This window comes from Plecotus auritus (assembly GCF_963455305.1).
Source record: "Plecotus auritus genome assembly, chromosome: X".
In the NCBI taxonomy this organism is placed as follows: domain Eukaryota; kingdom Metazoa; phylum Chordata; class Mammalia; order Chiroptera; family Vespertilionidae; genus Plecotus; species Plecotus auritus.
In genome coordinates this window covers 50345608-50361706 of record NC_137784.1, presented here as the reverse complement: position 1 = coordinate 50361706, position 16099 = coordinate 50345608, and the positions used below count along the sequence as shown (strand labels likewise).

General features: G+C 38.9%; 1 pseudogene across 1 annotated transcript; it reads right to left on the bottom strand.

The window, feature by feature from the left end:
• Positions 1–6245: 6245 nt before the first annotated feature.
• LOC308240456 (copine-3-like) lies at positions 6246–7829 on the bottom strand (annotated as a pseudogene). Its single transcript has one exon. The product of its transcript is annotated as a copine-3-like (transcript).
• Between the last annotated feature and the right edge of the window lie 8270 nt (positions 7830–16099).

Genomic DNA, 16099 nt, shown 5'->3' with positions numbered 1-16099 from the left:
AAATGGTACCACATTGTCATTTTGATTTGCATCTCTTGGATAATTAGTGACTTTGACCATGTTTTCATATGCCTCTTGGCCTTCCTTCTGTCTTTTTTTAAAAAAGTATCTATTTACGTCCATTGCCCATTTTTTGATTGTGTTGTTTATCTTCCTTTTGTTAAGTTGTATGAGTTCCCTGTAAATATTGGAGATTAAACCTTTATCAGTGATAACATTTGCAAATATGTTCTCCCATAGAGTGGGCTTTCTTATTGTTTTCTTGATGGTTTCTTTTGCTGTGCAAAGCTTTTTATTTTGATGTAGATCCATTTGTTTATTTTCTCTTTAGTTTCCATTGTCCTAAGAGTGGTATCAGTGAAGAAATTGCTTCGGCATATGGCTGAGATTTCGCTGCCTGTGGATTCTTCTAGTATATTTATGGTTTCCAGTCTCATGTTTAAGTTCTTTATCCATTTTGACTTTATTTTTGTGTAAGGTGTAATTTGGTGGTCTAGTTTCATTTTTTTTTGCATGTATCTGTCCAATTTTCCCAACACCATTTATTGAAGAGACTGTCTTGACTCCATTTTATGTTCATGCCTCCTTTGTCAAATATTAATTGAGCATAGTGATTTGGGTCCATATCTGGGTTCTCTATTCTATTCCATTGATCTATATATCTGTTCTTGTGCCAGTACCAGGCAGTTTTGAGAACAGTGGCTTTGTAATAAAGCTTGATATCTGGTATTGAGATCCCACCTACTTTGTTCTTCTTTCTCAGGATTGCTGTGGCAATTTGGGGTCTTTTTTTATTCCAGATGAATTTATGGAAAGTTCTTTTTAGGTCTGTGAAATATGCTGTTGGTATTTTAATGGGGAGTGCATTGAATCTATAGATTGCTGTGGATAGTATGGACATTTTAATGATGTTGATTCTACCAATCCATGAACACGGTATGCTCTTCCATCTATTTATGTCTTCCACTATCTCTTTTTTCAATGTCCTGTAGTTTTCTGAGTAGAGGTCTTTTACCTCCTTAGTTAAGTTTATTCCTAGGTATTTTAACTTGTTTGGTGCGAAGGTAAATGCGATTGTTTTCTTACTCTCTCTTTCTGTAAGTTCACTGTTGGTGTATAGAAATGCCATAGATTTCTTGGCATTAATTTTGTATCCTGCTATATTGCCAAATTAATTTATTAAGTCTAATAATTTTTTGATGGAGTCTTTAGGGTTTTCTATGTACAATATCATGTCATCTGCGAATAAGGACAGTTTTACTTCTTCTTTTCCAATTTGGATGCCTTTTATTTCTTCCTCTTGTCTAATCAAAATGGCTAGTACTTCCAGTACTATGTTGAACAAGAGTGGTGAAAGCAGGCATCCCTGTCTTGTTCCTGTTCTTAGGGGAAATGGTTTTAGATTTTCCCCATTGAGTATGATGTTGGCTGTGGGTTTTTCATATATGGCTTTTATAATGTTGAGGTATGATCCTTCTATTCCCACCTTGCTGAGAGTTTTTATCAAGAAAGGGTGTTGGATTTTGTCAAATGCTTTTTCTCCATCAATTGATTTGACTATGTGTTTTTTATCTCTCAATTTGTTTGTGTGATGTATCACATTTATTGATTTGCGGATATTGTACCATCTTTGCATCCCTGGGATAAATCCTACTTGGTCATGGTGTATGGTCTTTCTGATGTACTGTTGAATCTGATTTGCTTGAATTTGTTGAGGATTTTGGCATCTATGTTCATGAGGGATATTGGCCTGTAATTCTCTTTCATTGTGTTGTCTTTATCTGGTTTTGGTATTAGCGTAATGCTGGCTTCATAGAATGACCTTGGAAGTATTCCTTACTCTTGAATTTTTTAAAATAATCTGAGGAGGATAGGTTTTAGTTCTTCCTTGAATGTTTGGTAAAATTGCCATGTGAAGCCATCTGTCCCTGGGCTTTTGTTTGCTGGAAGCTTTTTAATTACTGCTTCAATTTCTTCCATAGTTATTGGCCTATTGAGATTTTTAGATTCTTCCTGATTGAGGTTTGGAAGTTTATATTTTTCTAGGAATATCTCCATTTCCTCCAGGTTGTCCATTAAGTTGGAATAGAGTTGTTCATAGTATTTTCTAACAATCATTTGTAATTCTGTGGGGTCTTTTGTTACTTCTCCTCTTTCATTTCTGATTTTGTTTATTTGGGTCCTCTCTCTTTGCTTCTTGGTAAGCCTGGCAAGAGGTTCATCAATCTTGCTTATCATTTCAAAGAATCAACTCTTGGTTTTGTTGATCTTTTGTATTGTTTCTTTGGTGTCTATGTTGTTTACACTCTAATCTTTATTATTTCATCCTTCTGTTTACACTGGGCTTTTCTTGTTACTCTTTCTAACACTTTGAGTTGTAGGGTTAGGTAATTTATTACCATTGTTTCTTGTGGGTCTTTTTTGTTTGTTTTTTTGTTGTTTTTTTTTTTTTGTTTGTTTTTTGTTGTTTTTTTTTGCAGTAGGCTTGTAGAGCTATGAACTTCCCTCTCAAGGCTGCTTTCGCTGTGTCCCATAGATTTTTGGTTGTTGTGTTTTCATTGTCATTTTTTGCCATGAAGTTTTTTATTTCTTCTTTGATCTCTCTGGTATCCCAGTCATTGTATAATAGCATGCTATTTAGTCTCCAAGTGTTTGATTTTTTGGATTGTTCTTATTGTAGTTGATTTCCAGTTTTATGCCATTGTGATCTGAGAAGATACTTGGTATGATTTCTATCTTCTTGAATTTGAAGAGACTTTGCCTGTGTCCTAATATATGGTCTATCTTTGAAAATGTTCCATGTGCACTGGAGAAGAATGTATATTCTGTAGCTTTGGGGTGAAATGTTCTAAAGATGTCAATTAAGTCCATCTGATCTAGTGTGATATTTAGGATTGCTGTTTCTTTGCTGATTTTTTGTTTAGTTGATTTGTCCAGTGGTGTCAGTGGGGTATTAAAGTCCCCTACTATGACTGTATTGCTATCAATCTCTCCCTTGATATCTTCCAGAAATTGTTTTATGTATTTGGGTGCTCCTGTATTGGGTGCATATGTTTACAAGAGTTATATCTTCTTGTTGAATTTCTCCCTTTAGTATTATTTAGTGGCCTTCCTTATCTCTTGTTATGGCTTTTACTTTGAGGTGTATTTTATCAGATATAAGTATCGCAACCCCAGCTTTTTCCTCATTTACATTTGCCTGAAAAATTTTTTTCCATCTCTTTACTAACAGTCTGTGTGAATCCTTTGTTCTGAGGTGGGTCTCTTGCAGACCTTAAATATATTTGTCATGTTTTCTTATCCATTCAGCTACCCTATATCTTTTAATTGGTGCATTTAATCCATTTATGTTTAATGTTATTATTGACAAGTACATGTTGTCATATTTTTCCTTAATGTTTGTTTCTTCTTGCCTTTCTCTTTCTTTTTTTTCTTTCTTTTTTTTTTTTTTACAGCAGTCCCTTTAGCATTTTTTGCATGGCTAGTTTGGTAGTGATAAACTCTCTTAGCCCTTTTTTGTCTGTGAAGCTTCTGATTCCACCTTCAATTTTGAATGATAGCCTTACTGGGTATAGTATTCTTGGGTTCAGTCCCTTGCTTTGTATCACTTTATAAATTTCATTCCATTCCCTTCTGTCCTGGAATGTTTCTGTTGAGAAATCTGGTGATATTCTAATAGGAGAACCCTTGTAGTTAACTTTCTGTCTCTCTCTGGCAGCCTTTAAGATTCTTACTTTGTTGTTGGTGTTTTCCAATTTAATTATGATGTATCCTGGTGTTTATCTTTTAGGCTTCATCTTCTTTGGGACTCTATGTGCTTGTTGGACTTGTGTAGTTTTTTTTCTTGCCAACATCAGGGAAGTTTTCTGTCATTATTTCTTTAAACAGGTTTTCTATTCCTTGCTTCTCTTCCTCTCCTTCTGGTACCTCTATTATGCAAATGTTGTTTCATTTTGTGTTGTCCCAAATCTCCCTTAGGCTCTCCTCTTGCTTTTTAAATCTTCTTTCCAGTTGCTGCTGTGTTTGTGTGTTTTTTCCTACCTTGTCTTCTAATTCGTTGATGTGGTCCTCAGTCTCTTCTAGTCTACTGTTTAAGCCTTCCATTGTGTTCTTTATTGCAGCTATGTCATTCTTCATCTCCTCTTGGTTCTTTTTCATGTTGGCGACATTCTCATTCAGGTCCTTATAATTCTCATTGAGTTGTGTGTATTTGTCATCCAGCCTTTTAAACATCCTTATAACCATTACTCTGAATTATTTCTCTGATAAGCTGCTAGCCTCAATTTCATTTAACTCCCTTTCTGGTGATTCCTCTTTTTCTTTCCTTTGGGGATTGCTTTTTTTTTTCTTCCCATGTTTTCCTGTAATGTTTTAATTGTAGATCCAATTGTTTTGCTACCCAGGTTCCTTTGGGGATTGTGCTACTGGTGTAATATCTCAGTTCTCCTGGGCTTGGTAATCTAGTGTGGCTCCCTACTTGAACTATTTGGGTTCTCTTGATGTAGGCCTGTGAGCTTGAGAGGCAGAACTGTGGTGTCTAGAAGTCAGCAGCTGTGGAGGGGAGTGTCCCAATTTTTGCTGTCTTGCACCCTTATTTGAAATCATGAGTGCCCAGTGGGGACTCACAGTGGCACCCAGGAACCGTCTGTTAAGGTGGGGGGTCTGCACTCTGGAAAGGCGTGACTGTGGTGTCCAGAGTTCTGTAGTTGTGAGGTGGGCATACTCAGCTTTTGCTGCTGCACCTGTGGTGGATAGGCGCTCACTCCCAGTGGTGGGTCACAAGGGCATCCACAGTATGTTTGCCTGAGAGGCACTCTGAAGCACTCTCAAGGGCCCTGGCAGTGTAGCCGTGTAATTGAGGTGCCTGTGGGCAGGTATCTATGATGAGTGAATTCAGGATTTCTACTGCTGGGGGGGGAGTGCACCCCTGTTTGTCCAAGATCACACCCAGGGAGAGCTCACAGTGGCTCCCACGATCACCCTGTGGGTAGATGGGTTCAGGGTGCCTTCCTGTTGGAAATTCGCATCTGTGGAGGTGTGTTTGCTGATGCAGAGCTCTGACGCATTCTGAGGGGTCTTAGCACTGAGGTTGAGCAGCTGGGGTGAATGTAGGCAGTTATTCAGGAAGAGGAAATTCAGAATTTCTACTGCGGGGCAGCGTGCCCCTGTCTCTGCAGAATCACACCCAGCAGAGTCTCACAGCTGCTCCCTGGAGCATGCTGTGGATAGATGGGCTCAGGGGGCCTGCCTGTTGGAAATGCTCATCTGTGGAGGTTCCTTTGCCTGTGCAGAGCTATGAAGCACTCTGAAGGGCCCTGGCACTGAAGTTGCACAGCTGGGGTGTACCTGGGCAGTTATTCAGGAAAAGGGAGTTCAGAATTTCTACTGCAGAGCCGCGCGCCCTTATCTGTACAAAATCACACCCAGGGGGGCTCCCAGTGGCTCCCAGGTGCTGCCTACAGAGTGGTGTGCCCTGGATGCCTGCACGCTGGAAACGTGCTAATGTGTTGTCCGGAGTTCTGCTGCTGGGGAGGGGGAGGCTGCACTTACTGCTGCTGAGCAGTGCACCTTTGGAGGTGGAGGTCCCAGGGTCTGCATGTCTGCAGGTGGGGCAGCAGGATTTTGGCTGGAGTGGCTGCTGGGTGGCAGGGCAGTTCTAAGGCCTGTCTGGTTGGTGGTGCTGATGAGTTCTTTAAAAAGGTCATTCTCCCCTTCAAGATGGTGTGGGCTCTGTGCAGAGTCTCGCAGTCCGGGGAGTGCCCACAGCAGTGGTAGTCTCTCCTTGTCTAAGAGAGCCTGGTCTGCCAGCCCCTACTGCTCCTATGGGGCTTTAACTATCCCTTACTCACTCACACACACGCACACCACACATCCACACACTCTCCTTTCATACCCTCACTCACTCAATTCCTCTTCCTCACCTTCCTGCCAGCCGCCATCTTCCGAAATCCCAGGTTCCATTATTTCTACTGAGAAACATTAAAAAAGGCATATCATCCTATGAAAGTACAGTCACAACAAACTGCTTTCCTCATGGAGTGTCTACCCCAGACAGCCTCATTGCAGCCCCAGAATCCAAAGGAACCACTGAATTGATTGGGTAAAGATTAGCTTAGCTATTTTCCTCCAGAACATATAAAAATAATGCTTTAAGTAGAAAGAATCTGTAGAGAACTAGGTTTACATCATAAATGCCGAGGTGACAGTAAGTGATGTGCCAGATCCATGGTTGGGAGGCAAGACCTTCACTTGGTTACTGCAGGGTTTTTGGGGGGAAGAAGCTTGTAGGTGTTGAAGTAGCCCACCACCTTCTGGGGGATCTTGGTCAGGACATACTGAGCCAGTGCCTCCTTGGGAGCATTCTGGAACTGTCTGAAAGGCACGAAATGCACGATATTTCTATTGGTGACCTCACCCGCAGGGGAGTGCAGGGCCCTACTGTCGCTGTCCATAGCCCTGAATTCTGAGCGGCCCACTTTGACTATGATGATGGACATGGGCAGCTTGGTGGCATTGACAATAGCCTGGTCTTGTCCAGGTCTTTGATCAGGCCCTCAGTGATGATCAGGAACACAAAATATTGAGAAGTGACTGCTGTGTGGCTGCAGTAGCAAACCTGGCCATGTGGTTGATGATTGGCAAGAAATTTGTTGGTCCATAGTGCTTTATCTGAGGCAGGCAGGTCCCATATGCCTCCACGATGCCTTGGATCCCTTTGCAGTAGGGGTTGAATGGATTGAAATTCATGGGAAACTCATGCGAAACCTGCCACTTAGGAGGTATCTGAACTCCAAACCCAAATGCTGGGAACATCTTATCCGCATCGTAGTCTTGAACAACCATCCCCACGGACCAGCTGGTGGTCAAGTACTCATTCACACCATTGTGGCTGATGTAATGAAGGGAGTTGGAGAAAAACAGGTCCCCACTGGAGCTGGTGAAGTCCACCCCCACGGTAAAGTTCAGCTGACATCTGCCCATGATGTAGTCCAGGAAAATGCACTTCACCGTAACCTCTCACTGCTTCACGCTGACACCACTGGAATTCTTGTAGCCTTTCTTCTTCTGTCTCTTCTTCTGGTTGATGCAGTCAAATTCAACAGGTGAGCTCCTGGAAGCCTAGGTCAGCTTCATGGTGGTCTGAAACGTCCCGATGAGATCATGGGACCTATCGTTGTCATAATCATGTCGTACTCCACCTTAATAGTCTTATCCATATTTCCATAACACAGGGAGTTAAGAGAGATTTTAAAAGATCTCCAAACAGGATCCAGGTTGTTTTTAATAACCTCTATGTGATGCACCAAGAGCCAGGTTCTGTCAGATGTCTGCTTGTGGAATTCCAGGTGAGGATCTGAATTGCCAAATAGATCCTTATTATCCAATTTTCTTGCTTCCATTTCAAACAAAACCACTCTGTTATACTTTATTTCTTCAGCTGAAATTCTGATGCTGATTGTCCCCATGGGCCTGCCATTTTTCAGCACCAATGGTCCAGTCTGCTTCTTACTGGAAACAATCTGTCCCAGGGTGAATTCTCATTCTCCTAAGAAGTCATCATCACTCAGCTCGATGGTTTTGTTGTTGATGTCACAAATCCCAAATTACAATTTCTGAACCACTTCAAAGTAGTATTCAATAATAAACATCTTGGAGAATGGGGGATTCAGTCAGTTCTTAATCCTCTCTGTGTGCTCAACCTCATATCACTGCTGTCCGCTTGGGTTCAGAAATAAACACACAAAGTATCCGATTTGGACCCAATGTCTTTGTCCAGAAGATTGTCACAGGAAACGTTCAGCTCCAACTTCCTCACACTGGGCAGCCATCTTTGGAGCTCCGGTCCAGTGGGCATACCAGGCAGCAAGTCCACAGTAGGTGGGTGGCAGTGTCACCCCTCTCTCTTTTTTCAAAGTGCTGTAGTTTTCCAAGCACAGCTCATTTACCTCCTTGATTAAGTTTATTCCTAAGGATCTTAATTTTTTTGTTGTTGCAATGGTAAATGGGTTGTTTTTTGTTTTATTTCTCATTCTGAGAGATCATTATTGGTGTATAAAATTGCCATCAATATCTGGGAGTTAATTTTATATCCTGCTACATTGCCAAAATTATTTATTAAATGGAGTAGGTTTTTTGGTGGAGTCTTTATGGTTTTCTATGTACAATATCATGTCATCTGCAAATAATGAGTTTCACTTCCTCCTTTCCAAGTTGTTTGCTATTTTTTCCTTATTGTCTGATCACTGTGGCTAGAACCTCCAGTACTATGTTGAATAAGGTGGTGAAAGCAGACATCCCAGTCTTATTCCTGTTCTTAGGGGAAATGGTTTTAGTTTTTGCCCATTGAGTATGATCTTAGCTGTGGGTTTGTCATATATGGATTTTATTATGTTGAGATATGATCCCTCTATTCCAACTTTGCTGAGAGATTTTATCAACAACTAGAGGCCTGGTGCATAAAATTCATACATGGGGGGGTGTCTCTCAGCCCAGTCTTCACCCTCTCTAATCTGGGGATTGGGCCTAAACTGGCAGTCAGACATCCCTCTCACAATCCAGAACTGCTGGCTCCTAAACACTCCCCTGCTGGACTGATGGATGTCTAACTGCTCCCCTGCCATCCTGATCACCCCCAACTGCCCTCTCCTTCTCACCTGATCACCCCCAACTGCCCTCCCCTGCTGGCCTGATCACCCCCAACTTCCCTCTCCTGCCAGCCTGATTTCCCACAACTGCCCTGCCCTGCAGAACTGGTCACCCACAACTGCCCACCCCTGTCAGCAATCTTGTGACCATCTTGTGGCAACCATCTTGTGACAACATGGGGGCAGCCATCTTGTGGTGGCCATCTTGTGATGACGTGGGGCGGCCAACTTGTGACAATGTCACGGAGGCCATATTGTGATGATGTCATGCGATGCCACCTAGGCTTTTATTATATAGGATGGGTGTTGAATTTTGTCAAATGCTTTTTCTGCATCAATTAATATGATCATGCAACTTTTGTCTTTCAATTTGTTTATGTGATATATCACCTTCATTGACTTGCAAATATTATACCAGCCTTGCATTCCCAGTATAAATCCCACTTGGTCATGCTGCATGATCTTTTCAATGTATTGTAGGATCTTATTTGCTACTATTTGGTTGAGAATATTAGCATTTATGTTCATCAGGGATATTGGCCTGTGATTCCCTTTAATTGTAAGGTCTTTATCTAGTTTTGGAATTAGTATCATGTTGATCTCATAAAAAGTTTAAAGTGCTCCTTCCTCTTGGATTTTGGGAATATTTTGAGTGGGATAAGTGTTAATTCTTATTTGAATGTTTGGAAAAACTCCCATGTGAAACCATCTGGAGCAAAGCTTTTGGTTGTTGGGAGTTTTTTTTGTTTTTTTTTTTTTTTTGTTTGTTTGTTTTTTAATTATTGTTTCAATTTTGTCAGTAGTCATCTACCTATTCAGATTTTCTGATTCTTCCTGATAGAGTTTTGAAATACTGTATTTTTCTGGGAATAGATCCATTTCATTCAGGTTGTCCACCTTGTTGGAATATACGGTTCATAGTAATTTTTTAAGATCCTTTGTAATTCTGTGGGGTTAGTTATTGTCAACTCTTGTGTTTCTGACTTTGTTTCTTTGTGTACTCTTGTCTTTGATTCTTTTTTTATTGTTTGAAGTATTACACACAGTAGTACATATATCTCCTTTTTCCCCCCTATGGCTTTCCCCCAGTCGCCCCTGCCCCCTCATCGCATGCCCTCATCCCAACCCGCCTCCAGTGTCTTGTGTCCATTGGTTATGCTTATAAGCATGCATACAACTCCTTCTGTTGATCTCTTTCCCCCAGTCCCCAACACTCCCCAGCCTTCCCACTGTAATTCAACTGTCTGTTTGATGCTTTATTGCCTCTGTACCTATCTTTTTGTTCATCAGGTTATAGTGTTCTTTATTTTCCATAAATGAGTGAGATCATGTAGTATTTTTATTTCATCGCTTGGCTTATTTAACTTAGCATAATGCTCTCCAGTTCCAACCATGTTTCTGCAAATAGTAAGAATTCCTTCTTTTTTATAGCAGCATAGTATTCCATTGTGTAGATGTACAATAGTTTTTTAGTCCATTCATCTGCTGATGGGCTTTAGACTGTTTCCAAATCTTAGTTACGGAATTATGTTGATATGAACATAGGGGTTCATATATCCTTTCTGATTGGTGTTTCTAGTTTCTTGGGATATATTCCTAGAAGTGGAATCACTGGGTCAAATGGGAGTTCCATTTTAGTTTTTTGAGAAAACTCCATATTGCTCTCCACAATGGCTGCACCAGTTTGCATTCCCACAAGCAGTGTATGAGTGTTCCTTTTTCTCCGCATCCTTGCCAGCACTTGACGTTTGTTGATTTGTTGATGATTGCCATTCTGACAGGTGTGAGATAGTACCACATTGCCGTTTTGATTTGCATCTCTCAGATAATTAGTGATGCTGAGCATGTTTTCATATGTCTCTTGGCCTTCCTTCTGTCTTCTTTCGAAAAGTATCAATTTAGGTCCGTAGCCCATTATTTTATTGAGTCCTTTATCTTCCATTTATTGAGTTGTATGAGTTCCCTGTAAATGTTGGACATTAAACCTTTATCAGTGATAACATTTGCAAATATGTTCTCCCATACAGTGGGCTTTATTGTTGTTTTGTTGATGGTTTCTTTTGCTGTGCAAAAGAGTTTTGTTTTGATGTAGTCCCATTTGTTTATTTTCTCTTTGGCTTCCGTTGCCCTAGGGGCAGTATCAATGAAGAAATTGCTTTGGCATATATCTGAGATTTCGCTGCCTGTGGCTTTCTCTAGTATTTTTATGGTTTCTTGTCTTACGTTTAAGTCCTTTATCCATTTTGACTTTATTTTTGTGTATGGTGTAAGTTGGTGGTCTAGTTTCATTTTTTTGCACGTATCTGTCCAATTTTCCCAACACCATTTATTGAAGAGACTGTCTTGAATCCATTGTGTGTTCATGCCTCTTTTGTCAAATATTAATTGAGCATAGTCGTTAGGGTCGATATCTGGATTCTCTATTCTATTCCACGGATCTATATGCCTATTCTTGTGCCAGTACCAGGCAGTTTTGACAACAGTGGCCTTGTAATACAGCTTGAAATCTGGTATTGAGATCCCACCTACTTTGTTCTTCTTTTTCAGGATTGCTGTGGCTATTTGGGGTCTTTTTTTATTCCAGATGAATTTTTGGAGATTTCTTTCTAGGTCTGTGAAATATGCTATTGGTATTTTAATGGGGAGTGCATTGAATTTAATGATTGCTTTGGGTAGTATGGACATTTAGATGATGTTGATTCTCCCAATCCATGAACATGATATGTTCTTCCATCTGTTTATGTCTTCCTCTATTCCTTTTTTCAGTGTCCTGTAGTTTTTTGAGTATCGGTCGTTTACTTCCTTAGTTAAGTTTATTCCTAGGTATCTTAATTTTTTTGGTGCGATGGTAAATGGGATTGCTTTTTTAATCTCTCTTTCTATAAGTTCACTATTGGTGTATAGAAATGTCATAGATTTATTGGCATTAATTTTGTATACTGCTACATGGCCAAATCCATTTATTAAGTCTAATAGTTTTATGATGGTGTCATTCGGGTTTTTATGTAAAATATCATGTAATCTGCTTATAAGGACAGTTTTCCTTCCTCTTTTTCAATTTGGATGCCTTTTATTTCTTCTTCTTGTCTAATCTCAATGGCTAATACTTCCAGTACTATGTTGGACAGGAGTGGTGAGAGTGGGCATCCCTGTCTTGTTCCTGTTCTTAGGGGAAATTTTTTTAGATTTTGCCCATTGAGTATGATGTTGGCTGTGGGTTTGTCATATATGGCTTTTATTATGTTGAGGTATGATCCTTCTAATCCCACCTTGCTAAAAGTTTTTATTAAAACTGTGTTGCATTTTGTCAAATGCTTTTTTCTGCATCAATTGATATGACTATGTGGTTTTTATCTCTCAATTTGTTTATGTGATGTATCACGTTTATGGATTTATGGATATTGTACCAACCTTGCATCCCTGGGATAAATCCTACTTGGTCATGGTGTATGATCTTTCTGATGTACTGCTGAATCCAATTTGCTAGAATTTTGTTGAAGATTTTGATATCTATGTTCATGAGGGATATTGGGCTGCAATTCTCTTTCATTGTGTTGTCTTTATCTGGTTTTGGTATTAGGGTGATGCTGGCTTCATAGAAAGAGTTTTGAAGTGTTTCTTCCTCTTGAATTTTTTGGAATAGTCTGAGAAGTATAAGTTTTAGTTCTTCCTTGAATGTTTGTTAAAAGTCCCCTGTGAAGCTGTCTGGCCCTGGGCTTTTGTTTCCTGGAAAATTTTTGATGACTGCTTCAATTTCTTCCATAGTTATCGACCTATTGAGATTTTTAGATTCTTACTGATTGAGTTTTGGAAGGTTGCAATTTTCTAGGAATATCTCCATTTATTCCAGGTTGTCACGTTGGTTGGAATAGAGTTGTTCATAGTATTTTTTAACAATCCTTTGTATTTCTGTGGGGTCTGTTGTTATTTCTCTTCTTTCACTTCTTATTTTGTTTATTTCAGTCCTCTCTCTTTGCTTCTAGATGAGCCTGGCTAAAGGTTCATCAATCTTATTTATCCTTTCAAAGAACCAGCTCTTGGTTTCATTGATCTTTTATATTGTTGGGTTTGTTTGTTTTTTGTCTCTATGTCGTATATCTCTGCTCTGATCTTTATTATTTCCTTCTTTCAGCTTACACTGGGCTTTTCTTGTTGCTCTTTTTCTAACTATTTGAGTTGTAGGTTTAGGTAATTTATTACCATACATTTTTTTTTTTCGCAGTAGGCTTTTAGAGCTATGAATTTCCCTCTCAAGACTGCTTTTGCTGTGTCCCATAGATTTTGGATTGTTGTCTTTTCAATGGAATTTGTTGCCATGATGTGTTTTTATTTCTTCTTTGATCTCTCTGGTAATCCATTCATTGTTTAATATCATGCTATTTAGTCTCCAGGTCTTTGGGGTTTTTTTATTTTTTTATTGTAGTTGATTTTGAGTTTTATGCCATTGTGATCTGAGAAGATGCTTGATATGATTTCTATCTTCTTTAATTTGAAGAGACTTTTCCTGTGACCCAATATATGCTCTATCTTTGAAAATGACCCATGTGCACTTGAGAAGAATGTATAGTCTGTGGCTTTGGGTTGAAATGTTCTGAAGATGTCAAATAATTCCATCTGATCTATCAAATCATTTAGGATTGATGTTTATTTGCTGATTTTTGTTCAGAGGATTTGTCCAATGGTGATAGTGGGGTATTAAAGTCCCCCACTATGATTGTATTGCTGTCAATCTCTCTGTTGTTATCCTCCAGAATTTTTTATGTATTTGGGTTCTCCTATATTTGGTGCATATATGTTTACCAGAGTTATTTCTTCTTGTTGGATTGCTCCCTTTAGTATTATGAAGTGGCCTTCCTGATCTCTTTTTATGTCCTTCACTTTGAGATCTAATTTTTCAGATATAAGCATTGCTACCCTAGCTTTTTTTTCTTTTCCATTGGCCTGAAAAACCTTTTTCCATCCCTTCAACATCAGTCTGTGTGCAATTTTATTCTGAGGTGGGTTTCCTGTACACAGCGATATATGGGTCATGTTTTCTTATCCACTCAGTTACCCTATGTCTTTTGATTGGGGCATTTAGTCCATTTACATTTAAAGTTATTATTGATAGGTACTTGTTAGTAACCATTTTTATTCTTTACCCATGTGTTCGTTCTTCGCTTCCTATATCTTCTTTCACAGCAGACCCTTTAGCATTTCTTGCATTGCTGATTTGGTGGTAATAAACTCCCTTAGTCCTTTTTTGTCTGTGAAGTTCCTGATTTCACCCTCAATTTTGATTGATAGCCTTGCTAGGTACAGTATTCTTGGATGCAGACCCTTCCTTTGCATGACTTTGTATATGTCATTCCATTCCCTTCTGGCCTGATGTGTTTCTGTTGAGAAATCAGTCACTAGTCTGATGGGGATCCTTTGTAGGTAACTTTCTGTCCCTCTCTTGCCGCTTTTATGATTCTTACTTTGTTGTTGGTTTCTGCCAATTTAATTATGATGTGCTTTGGTGTTGGTCTTTTGGGGTTCATTTTGTTTGAGACTCTGTGAGCTTCTTGGATTTGTGTGAGTTTTTTCTTCCCTATATCAGGGAGTTTTCTTGTCATTATTTCTTCAAACAGGTTTTCTATTCCTTGCTCAGTTTCCTCTCCTTCTGGCATCCTTATTATAAGGATGTTGTTACATTTCGTGTTGTCCCAGAGTTCCCTTAGTGCAATGGTTCTCAACCCTTTTAATGCTGTTACCCTTTAATACAGTTCCTCATGTTGTGGTGACCCCCAACCATAAAATTATTTTCGTTGCTACTTCATAACTGTTATTTTGCTACTGTTATGAATTGTAATGTAAATATCTGTGTTTTCTGATGGTCTTAGGTGACCCTGCTAGCGGTTCCCAACCTGTGGGTCATGACCCCCAGGTTGAGAACCGCTGCTGTGGAGCCTAAGACCATTGGAAAACGCAGATATTTACATTACTATTCATAACAGTAGAAAAATTACAGTTATGAAGTAGCAACAAAAATAATTTTCAGTTTGGGGTTCACCACAACATGAGGAACTGTATTAAAGGGTTGCAGAATTAAAAAGGTTGAGAACCACTGCCTTAGGCTCTCCTACTGCTTTTTAATTTTTTTTTTCTGGAAACTGCTCTGCTTGGGTATTTTTTCCTACCTTGTCTTCTAGCTCACTGATGTGGTCCTCTGCTCCTTCTAATCTACCGTTGATGCTTTCTATTGAGTACTTTATAGCAGTGATGTCATTTTTAATTTTTCCTTGTTTCTTCTTCAGTTCCCCTTGGTTCTTACACATATTGTTGAATTTGTCTTCCATCCTTTTCAACCATCTTATGACCATTTCTTTAAATTATTTTTACTGACAGATTGCTAGCCCCCAATTCATTTACTTCCTTTTCTGGTGATACCTGCTTTTCTGTCATATGTGGACTGTTTCTTTGTCTCCCCATTATCTCTCTTCTCCAGGTGTTTGGTTATGTAGTTCTCTCTCTCCTGTGTTGATTTAAGGGCACAAAATACAACACAACAAGGCACAATGCACACGGCACTGAACACAAATGTATTCATGATACTAATAACTCCAAATAAAGGTGACCACCATAGAAAAGATAATTAGAAGATAAGAAAGGAAGAAGTGAAAAAAAGAGAAAAGTGAGAAAAAAGGAATGCAAAAATGAAATTAGAAAAGTAAAAAAAAGTAAAAGAAAAGAAAGAATAAAAAAGAAGAGGGGGAAAAAAACTATTTATGTGGGGAGAAAACTCCAATAGAACAGCCACTAATCCCAAAAAATACCAGCAACAAGTACCAAGAGATGAATGCAAACTACAAACAACAACTAATATCAGATGAGGAGAGGAAAAACAGAAGCAAAAAACAAACAAAAAGAAAAAAAAAGAAAAAGCGAAACAATCTCACAAACAAGCATAAAAAAACAATATAATCAAGCAAACAACAACAAAAGGAAAGAGTGAAAAAATTTGGTTAGTGAAGAAAGAGAAGAGAGAGGTGTGTATGGACTTAGAGCAGGGGATTGGAAATTAGATATATAAGTAGGGTTAAATTTTAACAGGGGGTAAAAAGAAGGAATAGGGAAAATCTAAAGCAGGAATAGGGTAACAGAAACAGGACAACAAAAGTTGAAAAGTGAGGAAGAGAGCGTTGGCATAAAGGTAAAGTTGAGATAGAGTAAAATGGTGTTAAAGGAAAGATGAAAATAGATCGTAGAACACTAATCCCAAAATAAAATAAAGAGAAAATAAAATGACACTTTAAAAAAAAGGTAAAATAGTAGTAGTAATAATACTGATTAAAAATAAAAGTATAATACTTAAAAAGGTAAAATCAAGTGAGGAAAAAAGACAAAAATTAGTTTCTTAAGTAAAAGGTGAAAAAAATAAAAATAAAAATGTGCAGTAGTGAAGGTCATTCACTTATTCTACTGTTCTGTTT